Raw genomic sequence first — 22211 nt, 5'->3', positions numbered from 1 at the left:
GTCAAACTAAGTTCTTAAAAAAAAAAAAATCTGTCTTTTCCCCTCATTTCTTCACTCTTGAAATTAACGGACACATTATAATACCTGAAAGCTTAGACTCGGGAGAACATTCGGAGTGAAGTAATACATTTGAGGAATGGGATGTTCCAGTCACACCTGTTTATATTTGAAGAGGGCTGGGCCCAGCGAAATGAGGCTCACTGCCCACGTGCCACACAGCTGGGAGGACAGACCCAAGCCTAGAACTCAAAGAAGTTTACCCCCAGGCTCATGCTCTTCCCCACCCCCCCGTGAAGCTGCCCAAGGCCAGGGTGGCTGTCTTAACTAGATGGTTCCTCCCCTAGTGCTAGGGTCGCAATGACTTGCTGGCCTCCTGTAAATGCTAAGTCACCTGAGGCATTAGTAAAGGGAACAATTCTAAGATGTGTAGCCATACATCCTGTGAGCCCGGATTCTTCCAGAGTCTTCAACTGCCAGGCCGCTGAGTGGACCCAACTTGAACACTAGACCCTCATCAGTTTATGTTGGGCCTGCTTTTTTATCGCGGATTACATGGTAAACTTTTCTGCTTTTCCAGCTTTGCTGAAACATAGTTGGCAAATAAAAATTGTATATACTTAAGGTGTGCAGCTTCACGTTTTGATAGATGTATGCACTGTGAAATAATCAACACAGCAAGTTTTTATGGTGGCTTATAATTTCATAAGGTTCAACCCCCAAAAAGAAAATACCTTGTTAATTACCATTGATTCCAAGAGGACAGCGCTAAAGTAGCAAAAGAAAGAAACCGTTTACTAGGCACATTTTCATATGGAGAAAGTTTATTTTTTTCCTGTGGAAGCTCAGGTATGCCTATTTAGCATACTAGGTTTTTGAGGCAGCAGTTAATATAGTAGCATGTGTCAGCCATTGTATGTGCGACAGAGAATGGAGCACATGTAAATGGGACCTTAAGGAAGTTTCTAATTCCAAGTCCAATAAATGGACTTCTAAGTCCATTTATGTATGGACTGGGATCCAGAGAAAAGGCAAAGCAATGCACCTAAGTCTAAATATGCATGACCGGTGGCAGAGTGATGTTCAGCTGTCTTTTTGGTATCCATGCAGCCAGTTGAACCATGTAGATATTTCACACAACTTTAAAAAAAAAAACCAAAACATGGAAGGTATCCATTTCCTCTAAAGCCTGTCACTTCTGGTAATTTTCATTTGCTGAGTGGGTAGGATTCTTTTTTTTTTGGGGGGGGGTAGGATTCTTAAGCAGCTTTACCTTCTGAATTAGTTTGGTAGGGTGGCCATAAACCACAAACTGGTAGCTTAAACAGAAGAAACCCATTTCCTCACAGTTCTGGAAGTCCTAGATTAAGGGGGCATCAGGGTGGGTGCCTTCTGAGGGCTACGGGCAACGTCTGTTCCATGCTGCTCTCCTAGCTGCTGGTGGCTCGCTGGCAATAGTTGCCATTCCTTGGCTGCTGCTCAACACTCCACTCTTCTTCACAGCTTACAGCCATGTAAGGATATTCTGGTAGATGACACTTGAGTATTGACAATGAGGGCAGGTTCTGGGTGACATCCTTGTGAAAGCTGCTTTCCTTCCATTTCCTGTACCCCTGCCCTCTCCTGGAACATGGACGTGGCTGTGAGCCAGCCTCCACCTACACAGGAGGGCAATCCTTTGGGCAGTGGTTCTCAAACTTTATACTTTCTTATACTTTCTTGTGTACGCTCTTAAAAATTATGGAGGACTCCAAGGAGCTTTTATTTATGTGAGTCATATCTATTAATAATTATCATTTGAAATGAAAAGAGCCTTTAAAAAACATTTCCAAACAATGAACCCATTACATGTTACCATAAAGAACATTTTTAAAGATAAAGTTAAAAGAACTCTCTGAAAAGTATTGCATTGTTTCATATTTTTGTAAAGCTCTTTAAAGTTTGACAATAGAAGACAGACTCTCAGGTCTGCTTTTGCATTTAATTTGTTGTAATATTACATACATGTCATGTAACCTGTGGAATACTTCACTATAGCCTCATGACAAAATGAAAAAAAGACAAAACCACCTCAATATTCTCCTAAAAAATTATTTTAATCTTGTCAACTCTTGAAAGGGTCTCAGAGACTGCTTAGGAGGCCTTGGCCCGGACATTGACAATGACTCACTACTGAGGACAAAAATTGAGGACTAGGGTCCCAGTGTGACCACATGGAACAGAGCCCTGTAATCCCACACACCCTAACCACCTACCCACATAGATCTTTGTGCAAAGGATAAATAAGTCTTCTATCTTAAGCCACTGTGCTTCCATCTCCAATGAAGCCAGCACACTACTAAGACAATCATTTGATTGGCAGGATTGTTTTCCTTAAAACAGAGTTAACAGTGAAGTGATATTTCTCGTACCAAGTGTGAACTAAAAGTGGGAAACAAACTGCAGACTCAGAGAGCCTCTACTTTCAAGATAAATGGGAGAAAGTGCATCTCCCTACAGAACTTACAAAGATTTCCAGGTTTTCAGATCCAAAATGTGTCTGTTTTACTTTGTCTGACCCGCTTTGTTCACTTAGGACACTTGCTGGCCCCAGCAGGTAATGAGGCGGTAGAGAGCCAGTGGGAACTTTGTGGTAGGAAAGTGATCAGAACAATGCTTCAGGAACATCGATCTGAAGGTCCTGGGAAAAATGAACTGGAAAGGAGAGAGGCTAGCAATGGGAGGAGAGCCAGGTGGCCCACTGAAGGCTACCATAAGATTCCAGGAGAATTAATGAGCAGTCTGGATTAGGTCCAGGGAGGAGGGTCGGAGGAAGGGGGTGCATTAAATGTATTCACGCCTGAACCTCGGTTACCTACAACCGGTTATAGAGAACCATGGACCAGAGCACAGCCCGACTCTCCACCCAGGCTATTCTTTATTACGACTTGTTTTCAGAACACTGCCTGCTGGTCTGCACCTGGCAGAAACATGAAGTGTCCCTCTAAGTCTTTTCCAAGGCTGCCCAAAGCTAGACCCCATAATTCATTCCCCAGAGCCTAATGACGCACTACGGCAACCCATTCCCCCATGTCAAGGAAATCTGAAGCAGAGAGCATGTCTGGCCACGTTTCACCTGTCAGCAGGTGGCAGAAGAAAAAGTCGCTCCCTCCAGGCTGTCTGCGTTATAATCCCACCAAAAGGTTTTGCTGACCAGTCCTGGGGAAGGAGCAAGGGGATCACCGCCCTGGGGGTGGCCCTTACCTGTATCCAGGATGGCTTTTAGAACTTATCCTACCTACTCTTTCCTGAAAGCTAGAATGAAATAGGAGAAAGGTTATGTGCCCAACAATAGCAAGAATAGCAACAGCCTACATACATAGATCGTTTATAAATGTGCCAGGTACACATTTCTGGTTTTGGGATACATTAAGTTGTTTAATTCTTATAACAATTTAAGACCGGTCCTAATATCATCCCGTGTTACCAATGAAGAAACAGAGGCACAGAATGTTGAATAACTTGCCAAGCTCATAGGTCTAATGACTTGAGAAGCTTGCATTCAAACCAGGTCGTCTGTCTCCAAAAGTCTATAGCCTTAACCATATGTTGGTTTGCACACAGCAGCCCTCTTGAGAGCTTCCCTGGATATAATCTGGAACCAGCTCCCATATGCAAGAGGTCAGGGAGCAACCAAAGAGGCAGGCCCCCCCAGGTTGGTAGGTAGCAGTTTTAATAAAGAGAGGGCAGCCTGGGTGGCTCAGCAGTTTAACACCTGCCTTCAGCCCAGGGCCTGATCCTAAAGACCCACGTCCGGCTCCCTGCATGGAGCCTGCTTCTCCCTCTGCCTGTGTCTCTGCCTCTCTCTCTCTCTCTCTCTGTGACTATCATAAATAAATAAAAATTTAAAAAAAAAATAAGCAAAGAGAACCTACATAGAAGGCTTATCTTGGGAAGCCACAAAATGAAGGGCTCTCCACACCCGCCTGCTAAATCTTAGAAGTTACCTTAACTGGGTTCAGTCAAGCATACCATGCAGGTGTTTTTAATACCACGTCACTATCTCTAAGGTATGTCCTGGGAGCAGCCTCTGAGAACAGGAAAGGCAAGCAGAATGCATGTTCCAAGGACAGGGGAGGGAGAAGCACCTTTAGCTCACATGTCAACTGGCGGTCACATCTTTGATGACCTTCTCCAACACCGTAGCATTTTACCATCTCAAATACAGTGCCAAGGGCTCAAGCCTGAGTTGTGGAGGATGGCAGTTCCCAAGAATATGAGCAAAAGAGAAGGCAAGGAGGGCTTGATATTCAAAGCACTTGATATCCAAGCAAACAGAACTGGAGGGGAAAAAAAATCAATCGGATTCAATCCATTGTGCCAAGGAGAGAATGGAATAAAAAACAAGTCTAGAGTGATGAGTCTGGAGCACTGGATAATCGGTTTGGAATCCATCAAGAGCTTTCATTTATAACCTACTGAAGAGCAGAGAGATGTGACCCTGGTTCTAGGTTACCACGGAGCTTCTAATCACACGTCAGTCAAAGAAAAATTTGTCAGCGGGGCCAACGTCTCGGTGCATTCACAGTCCTACCCGCGCGTCTGAGGAAGCCGGCAAAGCCCTCTACTCTCTCGCCGTCAGGGCGCTGACTGATGGCCAGGGTCCTGGAGTCTCCAGGTTTTATCAGTTGATAGGGTCGCATTTGGCACAGCTGGCCAAGGGCCATCCATGTGTTTTCCTTCTGGAATGACTGTGGGTTCCTATTTGCTGCATCCAAGGTTATGCCCTTTGCAATCAGGCCAATTTTCTACTTCTTTTGAAAATAGCAACTCAAATCTTACTATGTGATGCCTTTTCTCCTGCAATAGGCAGAGTGTCCTTCCTGGGGTTTTCATAGCACCTTGACCATAGCTTTACTTACTAAACTGCTTTGTAATTGATTGTCTATATTTTTTCTTCCATCAGATTATGAGCCTAAGACAGGAACTGTGCTTCTTCCATCTTTGGGCCTCTGCACTGAGTAGAGTGGCCTGACACATGGCAGGCTCTATGGTTGATGAAGGAAAACAAAAGGATGGAAAGTGAGAAAGAGGCAGAGAATGATGAGAGCACCTTTATAATATGATTCAAGGTGTCCTGAGAATAACACTCCTATCGCCCCAGATCTCCTTTCTGGTCCTGCCTCCGTATGTGACGTTCCACTATAATCAAGGGGTTGGAAAAATGCAAATAGCTTCGGGAAAATAATTAATTCTTCATCAGCCCACAGCTATTAGTATGGGATGGGATGATTTTTAAGAAGGTGAGTTTCAGGGAAGAAAGAGCCTGGGGAAGCTGAGGTTGTTGATGGGACCCACAACGGGTCATCCCAAGCAGAAAGGAAAAAGCCAGAGATATTGAGCGTCTCTGCTGGTAAAAGAGGGAAGGGTAAAGGTAGGGGGGTAGGGAGACATCAGAAAAATGTCCTTACATAATTGTCCCCAGAACTAGTAGCCCAGAAGGGGAAATTATGATTATCCTGCATATCTCCTTGATGTATTTTGGAATTCTGGTGCTTATTTCAGTATCAAGCTTATGTGTAGATATCACAGTTATATCAACTAGTCTAATTTCTCTTGGCAACGTGGAACTCAATGAGCCAAACTGTTCAAGTATATAATTCAGTGCTTTCAAGGCCAAAGCAAATGCTGCATATTTAGCATTCTTTTTTTTTTTTTTTCTGAATAAACTAACTGATCAAGCCACTGGATGAACCACATTTCCTTTTCATAGCCAATCCCACATAATGTGATGATGTTCCAGCCCCCCAATGGTAGTTTAATCTGGAATTGGTTGTGCTGATTTGGTGGCTTCTTAAGCATTTTAAGAGACCTCCATGACTGTATCAGACCCAGGAAAACAAGCCACGCTGAGCTGCTGTGAACTGTGGATGTGAGGCTCATTTCTGCGGGGACTCTAGTCGTCCTGCTCCTAACCACCAGCTCCCTTCCTCTGTCATTTGCTCCACCCTGCCTACCTTCGGGGTCATTTACTCTTCTAAAGCCACCTGCTCCTCCTTGCCTTTGAGTCCCCAGGTGCCAGCTCTCTAAGATTTGACCTTGGGAACTGCCAACTCAGAGCTGGGATGCCTTTTCCCAGCTGCAGCAAAAGCCATTTCAAAAAGCAGGGAGAGAGCTGGGCTTCTCATATTTTCCTTGCTGGATGTGTTTGTGGCTGCAAAAACCAATTACGGAAGCTCAGCTGTAAGAAATGAAATGTATTTAGTCACAGGTAAAGTTCATGAACACGTTATTAGCTGCAGAATGTGTGTGGTGGCATCTTTTACAAATGAATGCATATCCTAGATCCTGCTCCTTTTACAAATAAGCCATCTCCAGAGCTATATTGATGGCAAAAACAGAAGCAAGTCTAATGGCCAGGCAGCCTCAAAGTTGCTCAGAATAACGAGCTATGGCACACAGCACTTTATCTTCATCAGATTTCCCCCCCTGCTTGTTTAAAGCATCTGAAATGCCCATATGCCTCTGGGATCAAAGAGGCTTGCAAGTCCTGCAGGACAAACTCTTCCCTCCACACTTTTTTGTTAACATTTGAGGCTGTTTCACCAAGAGAAATTGTTGCATAGAGAGAAGTCAGGAGGCAGATGAAGGCACATATGGATGGCATTTTGGCTCTACCAGCACCATTTTTGAGAATGACTATACCCTCCCTTCCAACTGGCCAAAAACCATTTGGGAAACAAAGGACAAACCCACAGATTTAGTTGGCCTGTTCCCACTACATAAGACCTTTGGTGAAAATGAATTTTTAATTGAGAGAGCAATTTGCGTTTGGTGGTTTGTGGTTCCATAGAGATCTTAAACCTGGAAGACCACCCAGTATCAGATGTTATTCTAGGTGAAAAGGGAAAGCTTTCTAGAACCACAGATCTGAAAGGACCCTGGAGAGGCTTTGCGAAGTCAGGCTTTCCAGGCTGTTGGTTTATTGTTCAAGCCATTAGATGAAAGGTATTTGTGTGGTTCACTTGGATCTTTGATTGATCCGTGGACTCTGCTGTAGTTGGTTTGCTTCCCAACAGGAGGACTGACTTCCAGGCAAGGCACTGGCTTCCACTGCCAGCTCCCTTATCAATACTGCTGGCTGGGTGGCACCAGGTTAATCCTACAATATTTCCTAACTGCTTATAATGCTCCTTTGTTCTTTACTTTCCACTTGGAGCCACAAAGGAGTAAAAAAAAAAAAGAGTCTGAAGGAGGTCTAAACTTGAAGAAAACAGAATTTGTTATGAAACCTTACAAATGCTTTGAGATCTCTGTCCCTCTCAGCTCTTCTCCCTTTTGGCCAATGACCTAATTGCTTCTTTTACTGGAGGGAGGGGGCGGGGGGGGGGGTCGGGGAAGAAGTCCTTAGTGTCTGTTTTCTTGTTTTCCTCCTGGTTTTTTCAAAATTCCATCTCTGTATGAATCCTCTTCTCCTTTTTTTATGGTCTCAGATGGTGTCTTGCTTTCCCAGGCTAATTAGCCAACCTGAATTCATAAACCCATACACTCCTCTTCTTCTCCTCAGTAACTGTTCTTTTACAGTTCCCCTTCCCCAAGCATCTTCAATTTTGATTTCTGCCTTGGCTCCCTTTCTCAGCTGCCTGCAGATAGGCACACACCTGTGCCTGGGAAGATTTCCTAAGCCACTCTGCTAATCTGCTTCTGCTTCTCCCTACCAAGACTCTTGGCCAAATGCCACCCAGTGTCTAGTAATAGGAACTCTAATAACAAGAAATGATAAATGACATTTGAGTGCCTACACTGTATCAATCGATTTACATACACTATCTTTTAGCCTCACAAAAACCCAATAAGGTGGCTATTGTTACCACAATTATCTCTGTTTTAAAGATGGGGAAATTGGGATGTCTGGGTGGTTCAGTGGCTGAGCGCCTCCCTTTGGCCCAGGGTGTGATCCTGGAGTCCCAGGATCGAGTCCCACATCGGGCTCCCTACATGGAGCCTGCTTCTCCCTCTGCCTGTGTCTCTACCTCTCTCCTCTCTCCGTCTCTCATGAATAAATAAATAATATTTAAAAAATAAAATAAAGATGGGAAAATGGAGGCAGAAAGGAGTTAAGCAGCTTCCACAAGATCCCACAGTAAACTTAGAGCAGAGATAGGATTGAAATCTGGGGCGTCTGGTCCCAGAGCCCACAGGTTACCCCACTGTCTCATACTGCTTTTCTCTCTTGTTCTGCAGTCAGGCCTCCCAGCATTCTGGATCCATATGCAAGAAGTGCATGACCTCCAAAGAGAGGAGTCCACTGACATTATCAATTTTTCATATTCATCGACCTTTCTGAAGTATCTGATAGGGTTGATCTTTGGTACCCGTCTTCTCATCATTAACCTCTCCTTTGGCTCTTATAGCACCATACTCTTGTGGTTCTTATCCATTCTCTCTCATCACTCTTTCTGTCTTCTTTGCCAGCTGCATTTTCTTCTCTTAATGCATATGAGCGTGGCCCGAGTTTCAGTTACTGAGACGTTGCCTCTCTCAATATATAGTCTCTCATATCGTGCCTGATTCAGTTGTATCATCTGCCATTGAGCTTACTCCTATAGTTCCGGCCCCACTGTCTGTCCTGGCTCCAGGCTTGCATCTCCAACTGCATTGTGAACTTTTTTTTCTAGATTACTTCACTTACACTTCAAATTCAGTATGAGTTAGTATACATGAATCATATCTTCCCCAGATTGCTAGAATATTGTTCTCCTCTGTCCTCCATCTCTGCTTTAGTTCAATGGTACTTGTCCAGTAAGCTAGCTTAAAATGTGAATGGCAAGCCTGAAGACTCCCTCATTGTCACCATTCAGCATGATCTAATCAAAATTAGAGTCTCTTTAGTTCTTTCCTGATTCTCAGAACTTTCTTCGCTATTCCACTCCCTGTCCACCGCCAGCACCTAAGTAGAGGCCCTTATTAGCTAATGCTTGGCCTACAGCTGAAGTCACTATCTGACCTTCTTGCCTCTCTTGATGACCCCAATCTATATGGCTGGCTGCCAAAATATCATCAGTCTAAAACATTACTTCCATCACCATATTACCCTGCTCATAAATCTGAAGGAGCTTCCTATGAGCAAAACCCAAACTCATTAGCCTGGCATCTAATGCCCTCTCTAATCTGACCACAATTTATCTTTCTAGCTCTCTGTCCTCTAGTCCAGGTGGGCTCTTGCCCATACCTAAACATTTAAGCTCACTCTTCTGTCCACACCATTGCTCTCTGTGCGTGGGATAACACGCTGGTCTTCTCCACAGACTACTTAACTTTTCAGGATCTAGCTTCAGTTCTCATTTCTTCAATCAATATGTTATGACCACATCCCCTAGATATGATCGCCTTCCTCTGAATTCTATAGTAATGATCGTCTATACCAACAATTTAGTACTTAGCATTTCCTGCCTATATTTTCATTTGATATGTATTTCCTCTTCAACTATATATATATATATATATACACATATATATTAATATATATATACATGTATATTAAAAATATATATATACATATTTAAACACACTGAGCAGTTGTTAAAGTCTGGGCACTATATTAGGTGTTTTAAAGTTGCCACATTTTAACAACAGTCTTGAGAAGTAGGTATTTTATCTGTATTTTATAGATAAGGCAATTGAGTCTCTGAGAGGTTAATTGGCTAAGGATGTTGCTAACACAAATCCAAACAGAGATATTATCCAGGGAGCGTGACCCTAGGGCTTATTCTTTTTCTGCTGTTCCACATCATGTCCTTTCAACTGCTTGATGGCAACAATCCAATTTTATATCTCCCAGTCCACCCCCTGGTATCCAGCACAGCCCTTGAATCATAGCGTTCAAAACATTGCTATTTGAAAGATGTGCTGCCAAAAAATAATAATTTCTTAACATAAAAAGACATTAATAAAATTTGTAGGAAAATTATAAAGTGGAAATTTTATTGTCATACTGCAAAGAATAAGTTACTGCAGGAATATAGGGGGGAAACAAAATTTAATTAATTAATTAATTTATTTATTTCAATGTGGGACTTGAAATTCAGATGCTTAACCCTGAGATCAAAAGTCAGATGCTTAACCTACTGAGGTACCCAGGAGTCTCCCCAGTTTTTTAAATTTAAAATTTATTTAGTGGGATCCCTGAGTGGCGCAGCGGTTTGGCGCCTGCCTTTGGCCCAGGGCGCGATCCTGGAGACCCGGGATCGAATCCCACATCGGGCTCCCGGTGCATGGAGCCTGCTTCTCCCTCTGCCTGTGTCTCTGCCTCTCTCTCTCTCTCTCTCTCTCTCTCTCTCTGTGACTATCATAAATAAATAAATAAATAAATAAAATAAATAAATAAAAATTTATTTAGTTATATATAAATTAATTTATATAAATGCCCCCCAAAAATATTTTAAAAATTTCAAAAGAGCACTGTCTGGGTTGGGTTTTAGGGAAACAGATTCTTAGAGATTTAAGAAAGCAAATCTACTGGGAAGAGCCTTGGTTGTCTACATCAGTGGGAGAATGAAGGAAACCAGGTTGGGCAGGGGGAAAAGCTGAACAGGGATGCAGAGAGCAGTGTTATCAGCTGAACAGCACATCAGCTTAGCTGCAAACACAATCCCATGGCCATGAGGAGTCTTGGAGCTGAGGTCTTGTTTCAAATTTGTCCTGCCTTGAGGTAAGGGGGCCGGTGTTTATAACACTCTCTCCCCACCAGTTTCATTAAAGCAGGCTGTCCAGACTAGCTGAGGCAATTTCCAGAATGGGACTCAACACTGCTGGCAGTTGGGGACATGAGAGCCTCTCATATGAAGAGGAATCTGGTGGCACATCACAGCATCCACTACAGATACATAAGGATAGATAGATAGATAGATAGATAGATAGATAGATAGATATACCCATGTTCCCCAGGCACCAAGTTACCTCCTACAGAGGTAACCAATGTTAATCACTTCCTTTTGTATCTTTCAAGAGATGTTTCATAATATTTAAGCAAACACAGATATTATTTTTTTAATGATTTTATTTACTTGAGAGAGCGAGAGACAGTGAGAGAGATCATAAAAGGGGGGAGGTGGGTACAGAGGGAGAAGGAGAAGCAGACTCCCCACTCAGCAGGGAGCCCAACCTGTGGCAGGATCTCGGGACCCTGGGATAATGACTTCAGCCAAAGGCTGACGCTTAACTGACTGAGCCACCCAGGTGCTCAACAAATAGGTAAAATTTTTCTCCCTTTTACAAAAACAAATGGTAGCATACTATATGGGTTATTCTGCTCTTGCTCTTTTCACTTAAAATACATTGGCTTTCATTTATGCCAGTTTTTAAAGGAAGCTTCTTCATTGTTTTAAGGCAGCATTTCATGTGGATGCATAATGATTTATTTAACCCATTTCCTACTGATAAATACATAGGTTGTTTCCAATCACTTGTTATTACAAACACTGCTGTAATGAATAACTTTGTATTTGTCTTACTTCATTCACTGGTGAGTATATAGGTACAATAAATTCCTAAAGGTAAGATTGCTGGTTCACAAGAGTCGTAGACCCTACAATTTTGATCTGTCTGGCCAAATTGCCTTCCATGGAGTTTGGCACTGTATGAGAATGCCTATTTCCTCATACCCTCATCGACACAAAGCATTATCAAATTCCTTAACCTTTGCATATCTGATAGGCAAAACAATGGCATATCACCATAAGTTTGCATTTATTTAATTTTTATAGCATTTAGATGGCTCTTAGTATGTGCCAGATATTATCAGCATTTTACAAATGTCATCATATAGAATATCATCACTTCCCTAAGAGGTAGGTTATACTATTCCCAATTTATTGATATGAAAACGGAGACACACTGAAGTTAGGTAATTGCACATGGTCATACAACTAGTAAGAGGTGGAACCAGAATTAGAAACACCATTAGAAATTTTGGCTCTAGAGTTCTTTTATTATGAGCGTGGTTGAGGAGCGTCTGGGTGGCTCAGTCGGTTAAGCATCCTACTCTTGATTTTGGCTCAGGTCATGATCTCAGAGATATGAGATCGAGTCCCAGGGTCGGGCACTGGGGATGGAGCTTGCTAAAGATTCTCTCTGTCCCTCACCCTTTGTCTCCCCCCCACTACCATGCTCTCTTTCTGAAAAAACAAACAAACAAACAAACAAACAAAAAACAGTGAGGTTGAATATCTTGTCATATGCTTAATTTGGATTTTTTTTTTCTGTGAATTCTCTATGTCTTTGTTCAGTCTTTTAAAAAAACAATGAATTCATTATTCATTCCCAAATATGTAAATTAATTAAATTAGTTAATTTATTAGTAATAAATTAGCTATTCACCCCCAAAGATGAAATACCATAAAAAACACTATGATCAGATTGAATAAAAATATTTAATGGCTTAACAAAATATTTAAAATACAAGGATAATTTATATGCTTTATCAACTATATTCTGATAAAGCCAGTTACCATATAGATGGCGTAGTTTGATCCCCAAATCTCCATACTCTCCCATATTTTGATACCTGTGTATCAATAGAATAAAGCTATGTAAGTACTGGAAGATGTGTCTAAAATATTAACAGTCATTATCCCTACATGGTAGTATTGTCACTGGTTTTATTTTTCTATTTTTATTTTTTAAAGATATTATTTATTTATTCATGACAGACACAGAGAGAGAGAGGCAGAGACACAGGCAGAGGGAGAAGCAGGCTCCAGGCAGGGAGCCCGTCGTGGGACTCGATCCCGGGACTCCAGGATCAGGCCCTGGGCAGAAGGTGGCACTAAACTGCTGAGCCACCCGGGCTGCCCTTGTCACTGGTTTTAATTTTCTACTGTGTGCGTCTGTACACTGTGTGTTTTAACATTTATACACATTATTTTTGTAAAGTCTGAAACTTGATTTTTTTTTTACCGAAAAATGATATATGAAAAAAAAAAGCCGACAGTCTAATTATTTGGCACCCAAATCCTGGCAGCAGTTATACAGCAGGCCTCCTCATTACCTGTCACACTCACCCAGCTTTCTGGCAGATTCTAGAAAATATATGGTTTTCCTTGAGTAGAGTCCTCCAGACTCTGGCAGCTGAAGGATCTCTGTCACTGTCCTGTCTTCTGGAGGCTTCTGTCTAATTGCCTGGAGCAGGGTGGGGTGGCTTATTCCCCTTCTAGGGTCCCCGTTTGCCATCAGGCCCAGGGTGAAATCTACTCTCAGCCTCATTTCCCCTGTAGGTTTCTGCAGCTCCTCATTTCCAAGAATTCCTCACAGAACAGTTCTTAGGAGAACAGGATATTCTTTTTCATCCCTGTTTTCCCCTCACTGGTCTTTGTCTACTTGAGAGACAGGAACATTTCTTTGACTAAAAACCTGTCAATTTTGCTTTTCAGCTCCTTCAAAGGGTAATTTTTTACCCATTAGTTTTTTTATGCGTGGATTTTAAGAGAATTCCTTTGAGTTTTTGTTGTCCTTTTACCAGTTGATGTGGAGACACAAGCTATCATTATAAAGCCTCTTAAGAAATTAAAACCATTTCTCTGAAACAATCTCTATAAACAATCCCCAAGACTTGTGTTTTGCATCTCAGGCAGGAATTCTCTTTGATTAAATACTTCATTTGTTAGCTTCTGAGGCTGAAGAGAAGTTTGCTGGTGTTTTGGTTATATTTCAAATTTTGGGAGGAGTGGCATGAAAGCGCTTGCAGTGTGCATTTTTTTTTTTTTTGGTTTGATTTTTGCTTCAGTTTTGTGTTATTCTTTATTGATGATACTACAGATGCGGCTATTTCCATAAAGGTTTGGGCAATTGTAGCACCACTAAAAGAAAAGAACTGTCTAAAAAAGAAACTAGACAAAACAAAATGCAATCCCTCAAACCATTAATTTCAACTTCTCTCAGTAATTTGGGGTTGAGGTGATATTCAGAGTCAAAGCCTATCATTTTGTTCTAAGTGTATTATGCTCCTTCCTCCTGTTAAGTTTCTACATCCAATTCCCCAGCGAGTTCTTAAAGCAAGTGCTGTATTGATTAGGTTTTTATACCAAGTCCACCACTAGTCTGAGATAAAGCTGACCTCGCTGATAAAACCAGATACTTCTTTTTGTTTCAGAACCAGGGTCAATCCTAGAAAAAAAATATCAAGCAGGCAGATTGTTATTTTCTTGTCTCCACTTTTGGCCCTTGCTTGGGGTCCCCAGCAATAAATCTCAAACATCATGTTGCCTTGGAAGACTCCTAAAGCAAACACTGCTGACAGGCTGCATTTTGTCTGGCAGAAATATTTTGTGAAGCCTGTATGTTTAATAATTGGTAAATGTCATACCTTTCGTGTGTGTAGTGAGAACACTTGAAATCTACTCTCAGCAAATTTCAAATATACTATATATTATTATTATCTATAGACACTATGCTACACAATTAGGTCTCTAGAACATATTCATCTTGAAACTGAAATGATCAATGTCACTATTTTTCACATTCTACCTCTGTTCCTAGGAGTGTCATCTTTTTCTTTCTTCTTCTTTCTTCTTCTTTGTTTCTTCTTTGTTTCTTTCTTTTTTTTTAAGATTCCATGTATAAATGAGACCATGCTGTGTTTGCCTTTCTATGTCCAGCTTATTTCACTTAGAATCTGTCCTCCATGTTCATCTACATTGTTGAAAATGACAGAATTTGGGCAGCCCCGGTGGCACAGTGGTTTAGCGCCGCCTGAAGCCCAGGGCGTGATCCTGGAGACCCTGGATCGAGTCCCACGTCAGGCTTTCTGCATGGAGCCTGCTTCTGTCTCTGCCTCTCTTTCTCTCTCTGCATCTCTATGAATACATAAACAAAATCTAAAAAAATAATAATAATAATTAAAAAAATAAAAATTGTTTAAAAAAAAGAAAATGACAGAATTTCCTTCTTTTTTTAGACGAAATAATAATCCATTGTGTACTTTCTTCATTTATCTGTTGAGGGACCCAGATTATTTCTGTATCTTGGTTTCTGGGCCTAACGCTGCATTGAATATGGGGTTGCAAATATCTCTTCAAATAGTAATTTCATTTCCCTCAGATACACACCCACAGGTGGGATTGCTGGATTCAATTTTTAATTTTCAATTTTTAATGTTTTGGGGGAACCTCAATAATGTTTTCCGTAACTGCTACACAAATTTACATTTCCACCAAGAGCGCACACATGTTCCTTTTCTCCACACTCTTGTCAACACAAGTTATCTTTCAACTTTTTGATGATAGCGATCCTAACAGGTGTGATATGAAACCTCGTTGTGGTTTTTATATGTATTTGCCAGACTATTAGTGATGTTGAGTGACTTTTTATAAACTGGTTGACCATTTATAAGTCTTCTTTGGAAAAATGTATATTCAAGTCCTTTGTCTATTTTTGAACCTGATTGTTTTTGTGCTATTGAGTTGTATGTTACATGTTTTGAATACTAACTCCTTATCAGATATATGATTTGCAAATATTTTCTCTGATTCCATAGGTTTCCATTCCATTCATTCATTATTTCCTTTGCTGATCAGAAACATTTTAGTTTTTTTATTTTTTATTTTTTTTTTAAGTTCTTTTTTTTTAATCTTTTTTTTTTTTTTTTTATGATAGTCACACAGAGAGAGAGAGAGCGTGCGGCAGAGACATAGGCAGAGGGAGAAGCAGGCTCCATGCACCGGGAGCCTGACGTGGGATTCGATCCCGGGTCTCCAGAATCGTGCCCTGGGCCAAAGGCAGGCGCCAAACCGCTGCGCCACCCAGGGATCCCTAGAAACATTTTAGTTTGATGTACTCCCACTTATTTATTTTTGCGTGGCCTGTGACCTGTGCTGCAAGCCTGTGCTTTTGGTGCCAATCCCAAAAAATTATTGCAAGGCTAATGTCAAGGAGCTTTTCCCCTATGTTTTGTTTTAGGATTTTTATGGTTTCAGGTAATTAAGTCTTTAATCCATTTTGAGTTGACTTTTGCATATGGTATAAGACAACGGTCCGGTTTCATTCTTTTGCATGTGACTATCCAGTTTTCCCAACACCATTTATTTAAGACACCTTTGGTGTATTTGTGGAGAATTCATCATATACACTTGGATTTATTTCTAGGCTATTTTGTTTCATTGGTATGTGTGGCTGTTTTTATGCCAGTACTATATTGTTCTGATTATTATAGTTTGTAATATAATTTGAAGTGAGGAAGTGTAACGACTCTAGCTGTTTTCTTTCTCAAGATTGCTTTAGGTATTTGGGGTCTTTTGTGGTTCCTTATGGATTTTAGGATTGTTTGTTCTGGTTTTTTAAATATTATTTATTTATTTATTTATTTATTTATTTATTTATTTATGAGTGTGAGCAGGGGTGGTGGGAGGAGCAGAGAGGGAGGGGAAAAGAATATCAAGCAGACTCCACCTTGAGTGCAGAGCCTGAGATGGGGCTCAAAGTGGGGCTCCATCTCAGGTGCATGAGATCATGACCTGAGCCAAAACCAAGAGTTGGGTGCTCAATGGCTGAGCCATCTAGATGCCCCAGTTTGTTCTGTTCCTGTGAAAAATATCACTGGAAATTTGACAGGGATTGCAATGAATATTTAGATATCTTTGAGAAGAATGGATGTTTCAACAACTTAGTTCTTCCATTCCGTGAATGTGGGCTATCTTTCCATTTATTTGTGTCATCTTCAATTTCTTTCATCAGTGTTTTATAGTTTTCAGTGTATAGATCTTTCATTTCCTTGGTTAAATTTATTCCTAAGTATTTTATTTTATTTTTTTTTGATCCTATTGTAAATGGGATTGTTTTCTTAACATATTTTTTGGATATTTCACTGCTACTGTAGCGAAATGTAACTGTTTTTGCATGTTGTGTTTGTATCTTGCAACTTTATGGAATTCATTTATTAATAGTTTCATTTATTATTTATGAATAAATGTTACATTTATTAACATTTTAACATTTTAACGTTTTAACAGGGTTTTTTTGGTAGAGTCTTTAGAGAATGCTATATATAAGGTCATGCCACCTGCAAAAAGACAGTTTTATATCTTTTTTTAAAAAGATTTTTATTTATTTATTTTAAGATTTATTTGTTTATTTATTCAGAGAGAGAGAGAGAGGGAGAGACACAGGCAGAGGGAGAAGCAGGCTCCCTGCAGGGAGCCCGATGTGGGACTCGATCCCAGGTCTCTAGCATCACACCCCGGGCTGCAGGCGGCACTAAACCGCTGTGCCACCGGGGCTGCCCTATATCTTCCTTTTTGAGAAGGATAACTTTTATTCCTTTATGTTGTCTAATAGCCCTGACTAGGACTTCTAGTACAATGTTGAATAGGAGTGGGCACACATGTCTTGTTCCTGATCTTGAAGGAAAAGCTTTTAACATTTCACCATTCAGTATGGTGTCAGATGTTGGCTTGTCATATATCATCATTATTATTTGAGGTCTGTTCTATATCGATTTCGTTGGGAATTTTTTTATCATGAAAGGATGTTGTATTTTGTTAAATGCTTTTACTGCATTTATTAAAATAATCATATGAGTTTTATCTTTTATTCTATTAAGGTGGTGTATCATATTTACTGAGTTGCATACATTGAACCATCATTGCATCTTAAGAATAAATTCCACTTATCATGGTATATGATCCTTTTATTGTGCTGTTGAATTCAGTTTGCTGATATTTTGCTAAAGATTTTTGCCTCTGTGTTCATCAAGGATATTGGCCTATAATTTTTTTTCTTACAGGGTCCCTGTCTGGCTTTAGTATCAGAGTAATGTTGGCCTTATAAAATGAGTTTGGAAGTGTCTCCCTCCTCTTAAATTTTTAAGAAGAGTTCAAACTAAATACTAAATAAATACTAAATACTAAAGGATTAGTATTAATTCTTCTTTAAATGTTTGATAGATTTCCCCATGAAATGATCTGGCCTAGAATTTTCTTTGTTGGGAGATTTTGATTACTAATTCAATCTTTTTACTTGTTATTAGTTTATAGTCCAAATTTGTGTTTCTTCATGATTCAGTCCTGTTTGGTTGGTATGTTTCTAGGAATTTATCCATCTCTTTTAGGTTTTCCAATATGTTGGAACTGTTCTAAGTACTGACTTATGATCTTAGTGTTTCTGTGGTATAGTTGTAATGTCTTCTGTTTTATTTCTGATTTTATTTGTCTTCTCTCCTTTTTTATGGTTAGTCTAGCTAAAGGTTTGTCAGTTTTATTTATCTTTTCAAAACCCAACTCTTAGTTTTATTGATATTTTCTATTGTCTTTCTAATCTTTATTTCATTTATTTTTCATTTTTGTTATTTCCTTCCTTCTACTTACTAACTTTGGGCTTAGATTGTTCTTATTTTTCTCCTAAAGGTGCCATGTTAGGTTGTTTGAGATCTTTCTTTTTTCTTATTTTAAGCATTTATCACTATAAACTTCTCTCTTAGAACTGCTTTTGCTGCATCTCTTAAGTTTCGGTACATTGTGTTTCCATTTTTGTTTGTCTCAAGATATTTTTAAATATCCCCTCCGATATCTTCTTTGACCCATTGGTTGTTTGGAAATGTATTGTTCAATATCCACATATTTGTGACTTTTCCATGTTTCTTCTTGTTATTGATTTCTAGTTTCATAGTATTGTGGTGGGAAAAGATATGTGATATGATTTCAATTGAGTTTCTTAAATTTGTAATGAGGGCTAATGTTGTGTTCTATCCTGAAGAATATTCCATGTGCACTTGAAAAAAACCTATATTCTGCTGCTGGTCTGCAGGGTATGTGCTAAGAAATCTGCTAATAGTCTTATGAGGGGTTCTCTTTTATATGATAAGCTTCTCCTCTCTCACTTTCAAATTCTTTGATTTTTTTTTTAAAAAGAGGTTTTATTTATTTATTCATGAGAGACACATAGAGAGAAAGGCAGGGACATGGGCAGAGGGAGAGGCAGGTTTCCTGAGGGGAGCCCGATGTGGGACTTGATCCCAAGACACTGGGATCATGACCTGAGCTGAAGGTACACATTCAACCACTGAGCCACCCAGGTACCCCTGTCTTTGATTTTTGACAGTGCTATTATAAGTATCGTGATGAAGTCTTTTGGTTTAACTTGATTGGAGACTTTTGAGCTTCACATACCTGGCTGTTGACATCTTTCCTCAGATCTTGGAAGTTCTGAGTCATTATTTTGTTAAACAAGCTATCTTTCCCTCTCTGTCTCTCTTCTCCTTATGAGACTTCCATAATGTGACTATGGCTTGGTTTGATTGTCCTGGAAGTCATACAGGGTTTCTTCATTCCTTTTCATTCTTTTTCTTTTTTGCTCCCCCGACTAGATAATCTTAAATGACCTGTTTTAGAGCTCACTGATTCTTTCTTCTGCCTGACTGGGTTTCCTACTAAAGCTCTCAATTGCTTTTTTTTTTTTTTTTTAGTTCACTCATTGTATTCTCCAGCTCCAAAATTTCTATTTGGTTCTTTTTTTTTTTTTTTTTTTCTGTTTGTTGAACTTCTCATTTGTTCTTATATTGTTTTTCTGATTTTGTTACATTGTTTATCCATGTTCCTTTGTGGTTCTCTGAGCTTCTTTAGAATAATTATTTTGAATTCTTGGTTGGGAAATTCATAGATCTCCATTTTTTTTGTGGTTACTGGAAGTTTACCTTTGGGTGGTGTCACATTTTTCTGATTCTTTGTAACTCTGCTTAGGAGTTGGCACATTTGAAGCAGCCGTCACCTTTTCTAAACTTTATAAGTGACTTTGGTAAGGAAAGATCTTCATTTGTAAGTAGGGACATGCTGGAACATGCTATAGCTCTCTACTGGGGTGGGGTATCAAGTGTTGGGGCCTGTGGTTGGTCTGGATCTGCAGGGAAATGGTGGGTTGTTGGCTCAGGCAGCTAGGATCAATGATATCAACAAAAGCAGTCCTTCTTGGCAAGAGCTGTAGGGTGTTCCCAGTGGATGCAAGAACTGTTGGGGTCCTCAGCAGCACCTCCAGGTTTCATGCCATGGAACCAGAGTTGGTGGTGCCAGTTGGTGGTAGCCAGAGCTGGTGGTGCATAGAATGAACTGTGGGAGCTGGTTTCAGGTGCTTGTGGGGTGGCAGGGTGGCAACAGGCACATGCACAGTAGCAAGGGCAGTGGCCAGTGGCAGGGACTGAAGCCAAGTATGGATGCAGCAGGGCCCTAGCCTGTTGTATACTCAAGCGGCTGCAAGCACTAACCATGTGTGCATGCATGGCAGTGAGGGCCAGTGATGGGAGTTGGGCTGGTGGCATGCAGGTGGGAGGCTTCATTGTTTAGCTGCAGGCACCTGCGGCAGTACAGGCTAGTGACAAGAGTCTGGGCTGGCTCCAGCTACCAAAGAACCTTCATGGTCCCAACCCGGCATTGTGTACACACATAGTTGCAGAAGCCATGGCTAGTAGTGGGTAGGGTTGCTGTGCTGGATCCTGTGCCTAGACTGTCCAGAGTGGTGTTGACTGGGGTGGAGAGCAAGGAGGAACTCAGGCAGCAAGAGTCTGCAAACACAAAAGGCTATGGGGCCTTCAGCAGTGAAAGCTGCAAGGAGTCTGCAGCAGCTGTGTTGATTGTTGGTTTCCTCAGCAGCAGAAGCTGTTGGGATCCTCTGTAGAGCAGTCTGCTAAGCTCTCTGACAGGATCCTCTGTGATGAAAGCTGGGAGTCACAGCATCCCTGAGTGCTGTAGGGAATCACAGCAGTGAAGGCTGCGGGGTCCTTGGCAAAGCCAGCCACTTGGGGCTGTGGTTGCTCTCGCCAAGTGGTTGACATTGGTAGCTCCTGCTCTTCCTCTTTGTTCCTAGACATTTCTAGATGTCTCAGCTATGCCAATCTCCAGATGGGGTGAGACCGAAGCGGGTCCTTCCTTATAGTGCTTCAAATGCTGGGCAAGTGGTTGCTAACCCTACTTTTCTTTTCCCAGTGAGAGGAGTTCTGTCTTGGTGCTAAGCTGTGCCAGCCTAGAGGATGGGCAGATGCAGGCAAAATGACTTTTACCCCTTTTAAGTGACTGTTGGAGGAACCAGGGTGGGGTCTCCTACTGTGCCACATCAGTGATGTCACTTGGGGCTCACCTCTGTAGGGAGAGCATGTGCTCTTACTCTATTTTACTACATCTCCACCACTCCTTATTGTATCATACTTGTTCCTTTTATGTCACTCATTTATGCAGCTTTCACCATTTTTGTAGGCATTTGAGTCTTTGTTTCCTTCCTTGAAGCAAAAAACTGATGAAGACTTAAACTTTAACATGTATCAAAATCATCTGAAGAATTTGTAAAAGCACTGGTGGCTGGGATCCAGCCTCATTTTGTAAGTCTGAGGCAGGTCTGAGAATTTGCATTTCAATAAATTCTTAGATGATGCAGATACTTGGACCACACTTTGAGAACCACAGCTTTAAAGTGTTATTTCTCTGAGTGGTATCTATATCTTCATTTATTCCCTCATTCATTTGCGTATTCAATATTTATTACAAAGTGCTTTGCTTTATATTGAAGATTCATTAGTGATCAAATATATATAGTTCTCATTTTGATAATCTGGCAAAATTTTAAATTTTTATTCATATTGTACACAGGTATATAATTACAGATGTGACAGTGCTTTGATGAGTATTCAGAATGGCTTCCTTAAGGAATGACAAGAAGCTAATCTATAGAGGACAAGTAGGACTTGGCCAGACAGATTAGGGAGGAGAGAGGAGCTTTCTAGGTCATTGGAAGAGCATGTGTAAAGCCAGGCAAAGCCGCCTTGCAGATCTAAATGATGAACCTCTGATGGGGGTTTCAGAGACTGTGGGAAATATTTCAGGTTGGGATACTTCCCAGTCATCATTCCAAGGAACCAGGTGCCTATTCTGATGACTTCTGAGGCTGATTGTTTCCAAAACTGCAGAGTATGGAGCCAGGAGAGAGGGAGATGTCCATCCTGGCAATCTCACCTGTCAGCTCTAATGAAGTGGGCCGCATAAAGGAGCAGTGGCAAAAGTTATTTTGAAATCCTGTACTGGGGGGAAGTCCCAGTGGCATGTTGGCAACTCATTCCAATTTCTCTCTATTCCAATTTCTGGGCCTGTGAGCATTGCTAGATAAAAAAAGTTAAAAAGATACCAACTGGAAACTCAGATCATCAAAATTTCAGGCTCAGTCACCTGTGCCTCTGCCTTGGCTAATCGGTCCTTTTATTCCTCATT

This window comes from Vulpes lagopus, chromosome 11, assembly GCF_018345385.1.
Source record: "Vulpes lagopus strain Blue_001 chromosome 11, ASM1834538v1, whole genome shotgun sequence".
Taxonomy (NCBI): domain Eukaryota; kingdom Metazoa; phylum Chordata; class Mammalia; order Carnivora; family Canidae; genus Vulpes; species Vulpes lagopus.
Note: the sequence above shows the minus strand (reverse complement) of the source record.